The 12,996-nt window shown below is 39.9% G+C and overlaps 1 non-coding gene across 1 annotated transcript; it reads left to right on the top strand.

Annotated features, from left to right (window-relative positions):
• Positions 1-982: 982 nt before the first annotated feature.
• On the top strand, positions 983-1,088 carry Gm24423. Its single transcript, XR_003947648.1, has one exon. It is a non-coding gene; the product is annotated as a U6 spliceosomal RNA (small nuclear RNA).
• Positions 1,089-12,996: the final 11,908 nt, after the last annotated feature.

The raw sequence follows: 12,996 nt of genomic DNA, 5'->3' as shown, positions 1-12,996 counted from the left end.
GGAAAAGCTTAGAAAGCATACATCTGAATAGAAGGCAATACAGAAACATATAGCCAAAATGTACAACTCAGTAGCCAAAAACCAAGCAATACTAAGTGATATTTCTTAAAGTAGAAAGACATTTTGTTTTATTTTCTATTGGATATTTTCTTTATTCACATTCCAAATGTTATAACCTTTTCCTATCCTCTCTCCCTCCCCGAGAAGGAACACCCTATCTCATCCTCCCTCTCTCTGCTTCTATGAGAGTGTTCCTCTACCAACCCACACACTACCACCTCCCAGCCCTCAGTTCCCCTACACTGAGACTTAATTAGAGCCTTCATAGGACCAAGGACCTCCCTTCCATTGATGCATAACAAGGCCATCTTCTTCTACATATGCAGGTGGAGCCATGTGTACTCCGTTGTTGATGGCTTAGTCCCTGAGAGCCCTTGAGTGACTGGTTGGTTGATATTTCTGTTCTTCTTGTGGCATTGCAATCCCCTTCAACTCCTTTGGTACTTTCTCTAACTCCTCTTTTGGGGATCCCTCACTTTGTCCAATGGTTGTCTGCCAGCATCTGCCTCTGTAAGGCTCTGGCAGGGCCTCTCAGAAGACAGCCATATAAGGCTGCTAACAACATGCACATCTTGGCATCCATTATAATGTCTGTGTTTATGTTCGGTAACTTTATATGGGGTTGATTGTCACGTGGGACAGTCTCTGGATGGCCTTTTCTTCAGTCTCTGCTCTACACTTTATCTCCATATTTGCTCCTGTGAGCGTTTTGTTCTTCTAAGACAGACTGAAGCACCTACACTTTGGTCTTCCTTCTTTGAGCTTCATGTGATTTGTGAATTGTATCTTGGTTAATTGAAGCTTTTGGGCTAATATACAATTGTCAGTGAGTGTATACACGTGTATTCTTGTGTGGTTGGGCTACCTCACACAGGGTGATATTTTCTGGTTCTATCTATTTGCCTAAGAATTTCATGAACTTGTGCTCTCTTCAGCAGCACATATACTATAATTGGAATGATATAGAGAAGATTAGCATGGCCCCTGTTTAAGGATGACAGGCAATTCGTGAAGCATTACATATTTTTGCTTGTGCTCTTAGATTAAGAATGGACAAAAGGGGACCTCATGAAATTGCATAGGTTCTTCTGTAAGGCAAAAGACACTTCAATAAGACAAAAAGACCACCAACAGATTGGGAAAGGATTTTTACCAAACCTATATCTGATAAGGGACTAATATCAAATATATACAAAGTACTCAATTAGCTGGACTCCAGAAATACAAACAACACCATTAAAGAATGGAGTACATTGAATCTCTAGATTGCTTTTGGCAAGATAGCCATTTTTACAATGTTGATCCTGCCAATCCATGAGCATGGGAGATCTTTCCATCTTCTGACATCTTCCTTAATTTCTTTCTTCAGAGATTTGAAGTTTTTATCATACAGATCTTTCACTTCCTTAGTTAGAGTAACGCCAAGATATTTTATATTATTTGTGACTATTGAGAAGGGTGTTGTTTCCCTAATTTCTTTCTCAGCCTGTTTATTCTTTGTATAGAGAAAGGCCATTGACTTGTTTGAGTTTATTTTATATCCAGCTACTTCACCGAAGCTGTTTATCAGGTTTAGGAGTTCTCTGGTAGAATTTTTAGGGTCACTTATATATACTATCATATCATCTGCAAAAAGTGATATTTTGACTTCCTCTTTTCCAATTTGTATCCCCTTGATCTCCTTTTGTTGTCGAATTGCTCTGGCTAATACTTCAAGTACTATGTTGAAAAGGTAGGGAGAAAGTGGGCAGCCTTGTCTAGTCCCTGATTTTAGTGGGATTGCTTCCAGCTTCTCTCCATTTACTTTGATGTTGGCTACTGGTTTGCTGTAGATTGCTTTTATCATGTTTAGGTATGGGCCTTGAATTCCTGATCTTTCCAAAACTTTTATCATGAATGGGTGTTGGATCTTGTCAAATGCTTTTTCTGCATCTAACGAGATGATCATGTGGTTTTTGTCTTTGAGTTTGTTTATATAATGGATTACATTGATGGATTTTCGTATATTAAACCATCCCTGCATTCCTGGAATAAAACCTACTTGGTCAGGATGGATGATTGCTTTAATGTGTTCTTGGATTCGGTTAGCGAGAATTTTATTGAGGATTTTTGCATCGATATTCATAAGAGAAATTGGTCTGAAGTTCTCTATCTTTGTTGGGTCTTTCTGTGGTTTAGGTATCAGAGTAATAGTGGCTTCATAAAATGAGTTGGGTAGAGTACCTTCTACTTCTATTTTGTGAAATAGTTTGTGCAGAATTGGAATTAGATCTTCTTTGAAGGTCTGGTAGAACTCTGCACTAAACCCATCTGGTCCTGGGCTTTTTTTGGTTGGGAGACTATTAATAACTGCTTCTATTTCTTTAGGTGATATGGGACTGTTTAGATGGTCAACTTGATCCTGATTCAACTTTGGTACCTGGTATCTGTCCAGAAATTTGTCCATTTCGTCCAGGTTTTCCAGTTTTGTTGAGTATAGCCTTTTGTAGAAGGATCTGATGGTGTTTTGGATTTCTTCAGGATCTGTTGTTATGTCTCCCTTTTCATTTCTGATTTTGTTAATTAGGATTTTGTCCCTGTGCCCTTTAGTGAGTCTAGCTAAGGGTTTATCAATCTTGTTGATTTTCTCAAAGAACCAACTCCTCGTTTGGTTAATTCTTTGAATAGTTCTTCTTGTTTCCACTTGGTTGATTTCACCCCTGAGTTTGATTATTTCCTGCCGTCTACTCCTCTTGGGTGAATTTGCTTCCTTTTTTTCTAGGGCATTTAGATGTGTTGTCAAGCTGCTAGTATGTGCTGTCTCCCGTTTCTTCTTGGAGGCACTCAGCGCTATGAGTTTCCCTCTTAGAAATGCTTTCATTGTGTCCCATAGGTTTGGGTACGTTGTGGCTTCATTTTCATTAAACTCTAAAAAGTCTTTAATTTCTTTCTTTATTCCTTCCTTGACCAAGGTATCATTGAGAAGAGTGTTATTCAGTTTCCACATGAATGTTGGCTTTCCATTATTTATGTTGTTATTGAAGATCAGTCTTAGGCCATGGTGGTCTGATAGGATACATGGGACAATTTCAATATTTTTGTATCTATTGAGGCCTGTTTTGTGACCAATTATATGGTCAATTTTGGAGAAGGTCCCGTGAGGTGCTGAGAAGAAGGTATATCCTTTTGTTTTAGGATAAAATGTTCTGTAGATATCTGTCAGGTCCATTTGTTTCATAACTTCTGTTAGTTTCACTGTGTCCCTGTTTAGTTTCTGTTTCCACGATCTGTCCTTTGAAGAAAGTGGTGTGTTGAAGTCTCCCACTATTATTGTGTGAGGTGCAATGTATGCTTTGAACTTTACTAAAGTGTCTCTAATGAATGTGGCTGCCCTTGCATTTGGTGCGTAGATATTCAGAATTGAGAGTTCCTCTTGGAGGATTTTAACTTTGATGAGTATGAAGTGTCCCTCCTTGTCTTTTTTGATAACTTTGGGTTGGAAGTCGATTTTATCCGATATTAAAATGGCTACTCCAGCTTGTTTCTTCAGTCCATTTGCTTGGAAAATTGTTTTCCAGCCTTTCACTCTGAGGTAGTGTCTGTCTTTTTCCCTGAGATGGGTTTCCTGTAAGCAGCAGAATGTTGGGTCCTGTTTGTGTAGCCAGTCTGTTAGTCTATGTCTTTTTATTGGGGAATTGAGTCCATTGATATTAAGAGATATTAAGGAAAAGTAATTGTTGCTCCTTTTTATTTTGTTGTTAGAGTTGGCATTCTGTTCTTGTGGCTGTCTTCTTTTTGGTTCGTTGAATGATTACTTTCTTGGTTGTTCTAGGGCGTGATTTCCGTCCTTGTATTGCTTCTTTTCTGTTATTATCCTTTGAAGGACTGGATTCGTGGAAAGATAATGAGATTCCACCTCACACCAGTCAGAATGGCTAAGATCAAAAATTCAGGTGACAGCAGATGCTGGCGAGGATGTGGAGAAAGAGGAACACTCCTCCATTGTTGGTGGGAGTGCAGGCTTGTACAACCACTCTGGAAATCAGTCTGGCGGTTCCTCAGAAAACTGGACATAGTACTACCAGAGGATCCAGCAATACCTCTCCTGGGCATATATCCAGAAGATGCCCCAACAAGTAAGAAGGACACATGCTCCACTATGTTCATAGCAGCCTTATTTATAATAGCCAGAAGCTGGAAAGAACCTAGATGCCCCTCAACAGAGGAATGGATACAGAAAATGTGGTACATCTACACAATGGAGTACTACTCAGCTATTAAAAAGAATGAATTTATGAAATTCCTAGCCAAATGGATGGACCTGGAGGGCATCATCCTGAGTGAGGTAACACATTCACAAAGAAACTCACACAATATGTATTCACTGATAAGTGGATATTAGCCCCAAACCTAGGATACCCAAGATATAAGATATAATTTGCTAAACACATGAAACTCAAGAAGAATGAAGACTGAAGTGTGGACACTATGCCCCTCCTTAGATTTGGGAACAAAACACCCATGGAAGGAGTTACAGAGACGGAGTTTGGAGCTGAGATGAAAGGATGGACCATGTAGAGACTGCCATATCCAGGGATCCACCCCATAATCAGCATCCAAACGCTGACACCATTGCATACACTAGCAAGATTTTATTGAAAGGACGCAGATGTAGCTGTCTCTTGTGAGACTATGCCGGGGCCCAGCAAACACAGAAGTGGATGCTCATAGTCAGCTAATGGATGGATCATAGGGCTCCCAATGGAGGAGCTAGAGAAAGTAGCCAAGGAGCTAAAGGGATCTGCAACCCTATAGGTGGAACAACATTATGAGCTAACCAGTACCCCGGAGCTCTTGACTCTAGCTGCATATATATCAAAAGATGGCCTAGTCGGCCATCACTGGAAAGAGAGGCCCATTGGACTTGCAAACTTTATATGCCCCAGTACAGGGGAACACCAGGGCCAAAAAGGGGGAGTGGGTGGGCAGGGGAGTGGGGGTGGGTGGATATGGGGGACTTTTGGTATAGCATTGGAAATGTAAATGAGTTAAATACCTAATAAAAAATGGAAAAAAAGAAAAAAAAAGAAAAAAAAAAAGAATGGAGTACAGAGCTAAACAAAGTATTCTCAACTGAGGAATACCACATAGCCGAGAAGCACCTTAAAATATGTTCAACATCCTTACTCATTAAAAATTCAGGTGACAGCAGATACTGGTAAGAATGTGGAGAAAGAGGAATACTCCTCCATTGCTGGTGGGTTGCAAGCTGGTACAACCACTCTGTAAATCAGTTTGGTGGCTCCTCAGAATATTGGACATAGTACTACTCGAAGATAAAGCAATACAACTCCTGGGCATATACCTAGAAGATGTTCCAACTGGTAATAAGAACACATGCTCCACTATGTTCATAGCAGCCTTATGTATAATAGCCAGAAGCAAGAAAGAACCCAGGTGTCCCTCAATAGAGGAATGGATACAGAAAATGTACATTTCCACAACTGAGTACCACTCAGCTATTAAAAACAATTAATTTATGAAATTCATAGCTAAATGGATGGATCTGGAGGATATCATACGAGTGAGGTAACCCAATCATAAAAGTACTCACCTGATAATGCACTCATTATTAAATGGATATTAGCCCAGAAACTTAGAATACCCAAGAAACAATTTGCAAAATACATGAAAATCAAGAAGAAGGAAGACAAAAGTGTAGATACTTCATTGCTCCTTAGAATAGGGAACAAAATACCCATGCATGGAAGGAGTTAAAGAGACAAATTTTGGAGCTGAGATAGAAGGATGGACCATCCAGAGACTGTCTCACCCTGGGATGGATCCCATAATCAGCCACAAAATGCAGACACTATTGCATATGCCAGCAAAATGTTGCTGACAAGACTTTGATATAGCTGTCTCTTGTGAGGCTATGTCAGTTCCTGGAAAATACAGAAGTGGATGCTCACAGTCATCTATTGAATGGAACAAGGGGCACCCAATGAAGGACCTAGAGAAATTACCCAATTAACGGAAGGGGTCTGAAACCCTATAGGAGGAACAACCATATGATCTAACCAGTACCCCCAGAGCCTGTGCCTCTAGCAGCATATGTAGCAGAAGACGGTCTAGTCAGCCATCATAGAAAAGAGAGGCCCCTTGGTCTTACAAACTTTATATGCCTGAGTACAGGGGAAAGCTGGGGCCAAGAAGCAGGAGTCGGAGGGTTGGGGGCCAGGGCAGGGCAGGGTATAGGGGACTTTCATGATAGTATGTGAAATGTGAAAGAAGAAAATATCTAATAAAAATTGTTTAGAAAAGAATTTCATAAATTCATCATTGTTAATAGCTGAGTAGTAATCCATTGTGTAATTGTACCAAATTTTTGTATCCATTCCTCTGTTAAAGGACATCTGGGTTCTTTCCAGCTCACGACTATTATAAATAAGGCTGCTATGGTTATAGTGGAGCATGTGTCCTTATTACATGTTAGAGCATCTTCTGAGTATATGCCCAGAAATGGTTTGGCTGGATCTTCAGGCTGTACCATGTCCAATTTTTTGAGGAACCACCAAACTGATTTCCAGAGAGTTTTTATCAGCTTGTAATCTCACCAGTAGTTTAAGAGTAATCCTCTTTCTCTACATCCTTGACAGGATCTGCTGCCACCTGAATTTTTGATTTTAGCCATTCAGACTGGTGTGTGGTGAGTTCTGTGCTGTTTTGATTTGCATTTCCCTGATGGCTAAGGATGTTGAACATTTCTTTAGGTGCTTCTCGGCCATTTGAGTTTCCTCAGTTGAAAATTCTTTGTTTAGCTCTATACCCCATTTTTAAAGTAGGGATATTGGATCAGGGACTTCACTGAAAGTAGTCTGTACAGGTGAGAGTGTGCACTACAGAAGCTAACAACTTCTGAGACAGGTGGGAGCCATTGAGCTTCTGAAGCAGCCCCCTTTTCGGGCTCCAGACAACTGGCCACCTTCCTGTCCAGAGGACAGGTGTCTGCCCAGCCTGGGAGGGCTTTGTCTCAGCATAGGCAGGAACCATCTTGGTTCTGGGACTCCGCTGAAAGTAGTCTGCACAGGTGAGAGTGTGCACTACAGAAGCTAACAGCTTCTGGGACAGGCCAAAGTAACACAGCTTCTGGGAAAGGTCCTGTTTTGGGCCTTTATCTTCGGCCAGGAGAGAGGTCCAAATGCCAGATATCTGTGCACCTTCCTTGTAAGAGGAGAGTTTGCCCACAGAGAGTGCTCTGAACACTGAAACTCAGAGAGAGCTAGTCTGCTGATAGAGGGAAACAGAATCACCAGAGGAACAATCTCTAAACAGAGACAACTATAACAACTAACTCCAGAGATTACAAGACAGCGAAAGGTAAATGTAAGAATCTTACTAACAGAAACCAAGACCACTCACCATCATCAGAACCCAGCACTCCCACTTTGCCCAGTCCAGGACACCCCAACACACCCAAAAAGCTAGACCTGGATTTAAAAGCATATCTCATGATGATGGTAGAGGACATCAAGAAGGACTTATTAACTCACTTAAAGAAATACAGGAGAACACTGCTAAACAGGTAGAAGACATTAAAGAGGAAGCACAAAAATCCCTTAAAGAATTTCAGGAAAACACAACCAAACAGGTGATGGAATTGAATAAAACCATACAAGACCTAAAATGGGGAGTAGACACAATAAAGAAAACCCAAAGTGAGGCAACGCTGGTGATAGAAAACCTAGGAAAGAAATCTGGAACCATAGATTCCAGCATCAGCAACAGAATACAAGAGATGGGAGAGAGAATCTCAGATGCAGAGGATTCCATAGAGAACATCGGCACAATAATCAAAGAAAATGGAAAATGGAAAAGGATCCTAACTCAAAACATCTAGGAAATCCAGGACACAATGAGAAGACCAAACCTACGGATAATAGGAATAGATGAGAGTGAAGATTTTCAACTTAAAGGGCCAGCAAATATCTTCAACAAAATTATAGAAGAAAACTTCCCAAACCTAAAGAAAGAGATGCCCATGAACATACAGGAAGCCTAAAGAACTCCAAATAGGCTGGACCAGAACAGAAATTCCTCTGGACACATAATAATCAGAACAAGAAATGCACTAAATAAAGATAGGATATTAAAATCAGAAAGGGAATAAGGTCAAGTAACATACAAAGGCAAGCCCATCAGAATTACACCAGATTTTTCACCAGAGACTATGAAAGCCAGAAGAACCTGGATAGATGTTATACAGACACTAAGAGAACACAAATGCCAGCCCAGGCTACTATACCCAGCCAAACTCTCAATTACCATAGATGGAGAAACCAAAGTATTCCACAACAAAACCAAATTCACACATTATCTTTCCATGAATCCAGCCCTTCAAAGGATAATAACAGAAAAAAAAACAATACAAGGACAGAAACCACGTCTTAGAAAAAGCAAGAAGGTAATCCCTTGACAAACCTAAAAGAACACAGCCACAAGAACAGAATGCCAACTTTAACAACAAAAATAATAGGAAGCAACAATTACTTTTCCTTAATATCTCTTAATATCAATGGACTCAACTCCCCAATAAAAAGACATAGACTAACAGAATAGCTACACAAACAGGACCCAACATTCTGCTGCTTACAGGAAACTCATCTCAGAGAAAAAGTTAGCTACTACCTCAGAATGAAAGGCTGGAAAACAATTTTCCAAGCAAATGGTCTGAAGAAACAAGCTGGAGTAGCCATTCTAATATCTAATAAAATCAACTTCCAACCCAAAGTCATTAAAAAAGACAAGGAGGGGCACTTCATACTCGTCAAAGGTAAAATCCTCCAAGAGGAACTCTCAATTCTGAACATCTATACTCCAAATACAAGGGCAGCCACATTCATTAAAGTAACTTTAGTAAAGCTCAAAACACATTGCACTTCACACAATAATAGTGGGAGACTTCAACACACCACTTTCATCAATGGACAGATCGTGGAAACAGAAACTAAAGAGGGACACAGTGAAAATAACAGAAGTTATGAAACAAATGGACTTAACAGATATCTACGGAACACTTTTATCCTAAAACAAAAGGATATACCTTCTTCTTAGCACCTCATGGTAACTTCTCCAAAAGAGACCACATAATAAGTCTCAAAATAAGGCTCAAGACATACAAAAATACTGAAATTGTCCCAGCCATCCTATCAGATCACCACGGACTAAGGCTGATCTTCAATAACAAAATAAACAATAGAAAGCCAACATTCACGTGGAAAATGAACAACACTCTTCTCAATGATACCTTGGTCAAGGAAGGAATAAAGAAAGAAATTAAGGACTTTTTGGAGTTTAATGAAAATGAAGCCGCAACATACCCAAACTTATGGGACACAATGAAAGCATTTCTAAGAGGGAAACTCATAGCTCTGAGTGCCTCCAAAAAGAAACTAGAGACAGCACATATTAGCAGCTTGACAACACACCTAAAAACTCTAGAATAAAAGAAAGCAAATCCACCCAAGAGGAGTAGATGGCAGGAAATAATCAAAATCAGGGGCAAAATCAACCAAGTGGAAACAAGATCTATTCAAAGAATCAACCAAACAAGGAGCTGGTTCTTTGAGAAAATCAACAAGATATATAAACCCTTAGCCAGACTCACTAGAGGGCACAGAGAAAGCATCCTAATTAACAAAATCAGAAATGAAATGGGAGACATAACTACAGATCCTTAAGAAATCAAAAACACCATCAGATCCTTCTACAAAAGGCTATACTCAACAAAACTGGAGAACCTGGATGAAATGGACAAATTTCTAGACAGATACCAGGTATCAAAGTTAAATCAAGATCAGGTTAATGATCTAAACAGTCATATATCCCCTAAAGACATAGAAGCAGTCATTAATAGTCTCCCAACCAAATAAATCCCAGGACCAGATGGGTTTAGTGCAGAGTTCTATCAGACCTTCAAAGAAGATCTAATCCCAGTTCTTCACAAACTATTCCACAAAATAGAAACAAAAGGTACTCTACCCAACTCATTCTATGAAGCCACAATTACTCTGATACCTAAACCACAAAAAGGCCCAACAAAGATAGAGGACTTCAAACCAATTTCCCTTATGAATATCGATGCAAAACTCCTCAATAAAGTTCTCACTAACCGAATACAAGAACACATCAAAACAATCATAAATCCTGACCAAGTAGGTTTCATCCCAGGGATGCAGGGATGGTTCAATATACGGAAATCCATCAACGTAATCCAGTATATAAACAAACTGAAAGACAAAACCCACATGATCATCTCGGTAGATGCAGAGAAAGCATTTCATAAAATCCAACACCCATTTATGATAAAAGTCTTGGAAAGATCAGGAATTCAAGGACCATACCTAAACATGATAAAAGCAATCTACAGCAAACCAGTATCCAACATCAAAGTAAATAGTGAGAAGCTTGAAACAATCCCACTAAAATCAGGGATTAGACAAGGTTGTCACCTCTATTCCTACTTATTCAACATAGTATTTCAAGTCCTAGTCAGAGCAATTTGACAACAAATGGAGATCAAGGGGATACAAATAGGAAAGGAAGAAGTCAAAATATCACTTTTGTAGATGATATGATAGTATATATAAATGGCCCTAAACATTCCACCAGAGAACTCCTAAGCCTGATAAACAGCTTCAGTGAAGTATCTGGATATAAAATTAACTCAAACAAGTCAATGGCCTTCTCTACACAAATGATAAACAGGCTGAGAAAGAAATTAGGGAAACAACACCGTTCTCAATAGTCACAAATAATATAAAATACCTTGGTGTGACTCTAACTAAGGAAGTGAAAGATTTGTACGATAAGAACTTCATGTCTCTGAAGAAAGAAATTAAAGAAGATCTCAGAAGATGGAAAGATCTCCCATGGTCATGGATTAGCAGGATCAATATAGTAAAAATGGCTACCTTGCCAAAAGCAATCTACAGATTCAATGCAATCTCCATCAAAATTCCAACTCAATTCTTCAACGATTTAGAGAGGGCAATCGGCAGATTCATCTGGAAAAACAAAAAACCTAGCATAGCAAAAACTCTTCTCAAGGATAAAAGAACCTCTGTTGGAATCACCATGCCTGACCAAAAGCTGTACTACAGAGCAATTGTGATAAAAACTGCATGGTACTGGTATAGCTACAGACAAGTAGACCAATGGAATACAATTGAAGACCGAGAGAGGAACCCACACACCTATGGTCACTTGATCTTTGACAAGGAAGCTAAAACCATCCAGTGGAAAAAAGACAGTATTTTCAACAAATGGTGCAGGCACAACTGGAGGTTATCATGTAGAAGAATGTGAATTGATACAGTCCTATATCCTTGTACTAAGGTCAAATCTAAGTGGATTAAGGAACTCCACATAAAACCAGAGACACTGAAACTTATAGAGGAGAAAGTAAGGAAAAGCCTCAAAGATATGGGTGCAGGGGAAAATTTCCTGAATAGAACATCAATGGCTTGTGCTATAAGATCAAGAATCGATAAATGGGACCTCATAAATTTGCAAAGCTTCTGCAAGGCAAAAGACCCCTTCAATAAGACAAAAAGACCATCAACAGATTGGGAAAGGATCTTTACCTATCCCAAATCAGATAGTAGACTAATATCCAATATATATAAAGAACTCAAGAAGGTGGACTCCAGAAAATCAAATAACCCCATTAAAAATGGGGCTCAGAACTGAACAAAGAATTCTCACCTGAGGAATACCGAATGGCAGAGAAGCACCTGAAAAAATGTTCTATATCCTTAATCATCAGGGAAATGCAAATCAAAACAACCCTGAGATTCCACCTCACTCCAGTCAGAATGGCTAAGATCAAAAATTCAGGTGACAGTAGATGCTGGCGAGGATGTGGAGAAAGGGGAACACTCCTCCATCGTTGGTGGGATTGCAAGCTCGTACACTCTGGAAATCAGTTTGGTTGTTCCTCAGAAATATTGGACATAGTACTACTGGAGGATCCCGCAATAGCTCTCCTGGGCATATAGCCAGAAGATGTTCCAACTAGTAACATGCTCCTCTATGTTCATAGCAGCCTTATTTATAATAGCCAGAAGCTGGAAAGTACCCAGATGTCCCTCAACAGAGGAATGGATACAGAAAATGTGGTACATTTACACAATGGAGTACTACTCAGCTATTAAAAAGAATGAATTTATGAAGTTCCTAGGCAAATGGATGGACCTGGAGGGCATAATCCTGAGTGAGGTAACCCAATCACAAAGGAACTCACACAATATGTACTCACTGATAAGTGGATATTAACCCAGAAACTTAGGATACCCAAGATATAAGATACAATTTGCTAAACGCATGAAACTTAAGAAGAACGAAGACCAAAGTGTGCTCACTTTGCCCCTTCTTAGAATTGGGATCTAAACACCCACTTAAGGAGTTACAGAGACAAAGTTTGTAGCTGTGATGAAAGAATGGACCATCTTAAGACTGCCATATCCGGGGATCCATCCCATAAGCATCTTCCAAACGCTGACACCATTGCATACACTAGGAAGATTTTGCTGAAAGGACCCAGATATAGGTGTCTCTTGTGAGACTATTCTGGGGCCTAGCAAACACAGAAGTGGATGCTCACAGTCAGCTATTGGATGGGTCACAGGGCCCCCAATGGAAGAGCTAGAGAAAGTACACAAGAAGCTAAAGGGATCTGTAATCCTATAGGTAGAACAACCATATGAACTAACCAGTACCCCCTAGAGCTTGTGTCTCTAGCTGCATATGAATCAGAAAATGGCCTAGTCGGCCTTTAGTGGAAATAGAGGCCCATTGGTTTTGCAAACTTTATATGCCTCAGTACAGGGGAACGACAGGGCCAAGAAGTGGGAGAGGATGGGTGGGTGAGTGGGTGGGGGAGTGTGTGGGGGACTT

Source organism: Mus musculus, chromosome 8 (genome assembly GCF_000001635.26).
Source record: "Mus musculus strain C57BL/6J chromosome 8, GRCm38.p6 C57BL/6J".
NCBI lineage: Eukaryota > Metazoa > Chordata > Mammalia > Rodentia > Muridae > Mus > Mus musculus.
Note: the sequence above shows the minus strand (reverse complement) of the source record. Positions and strands in the feature narration are given on the sequence as shown.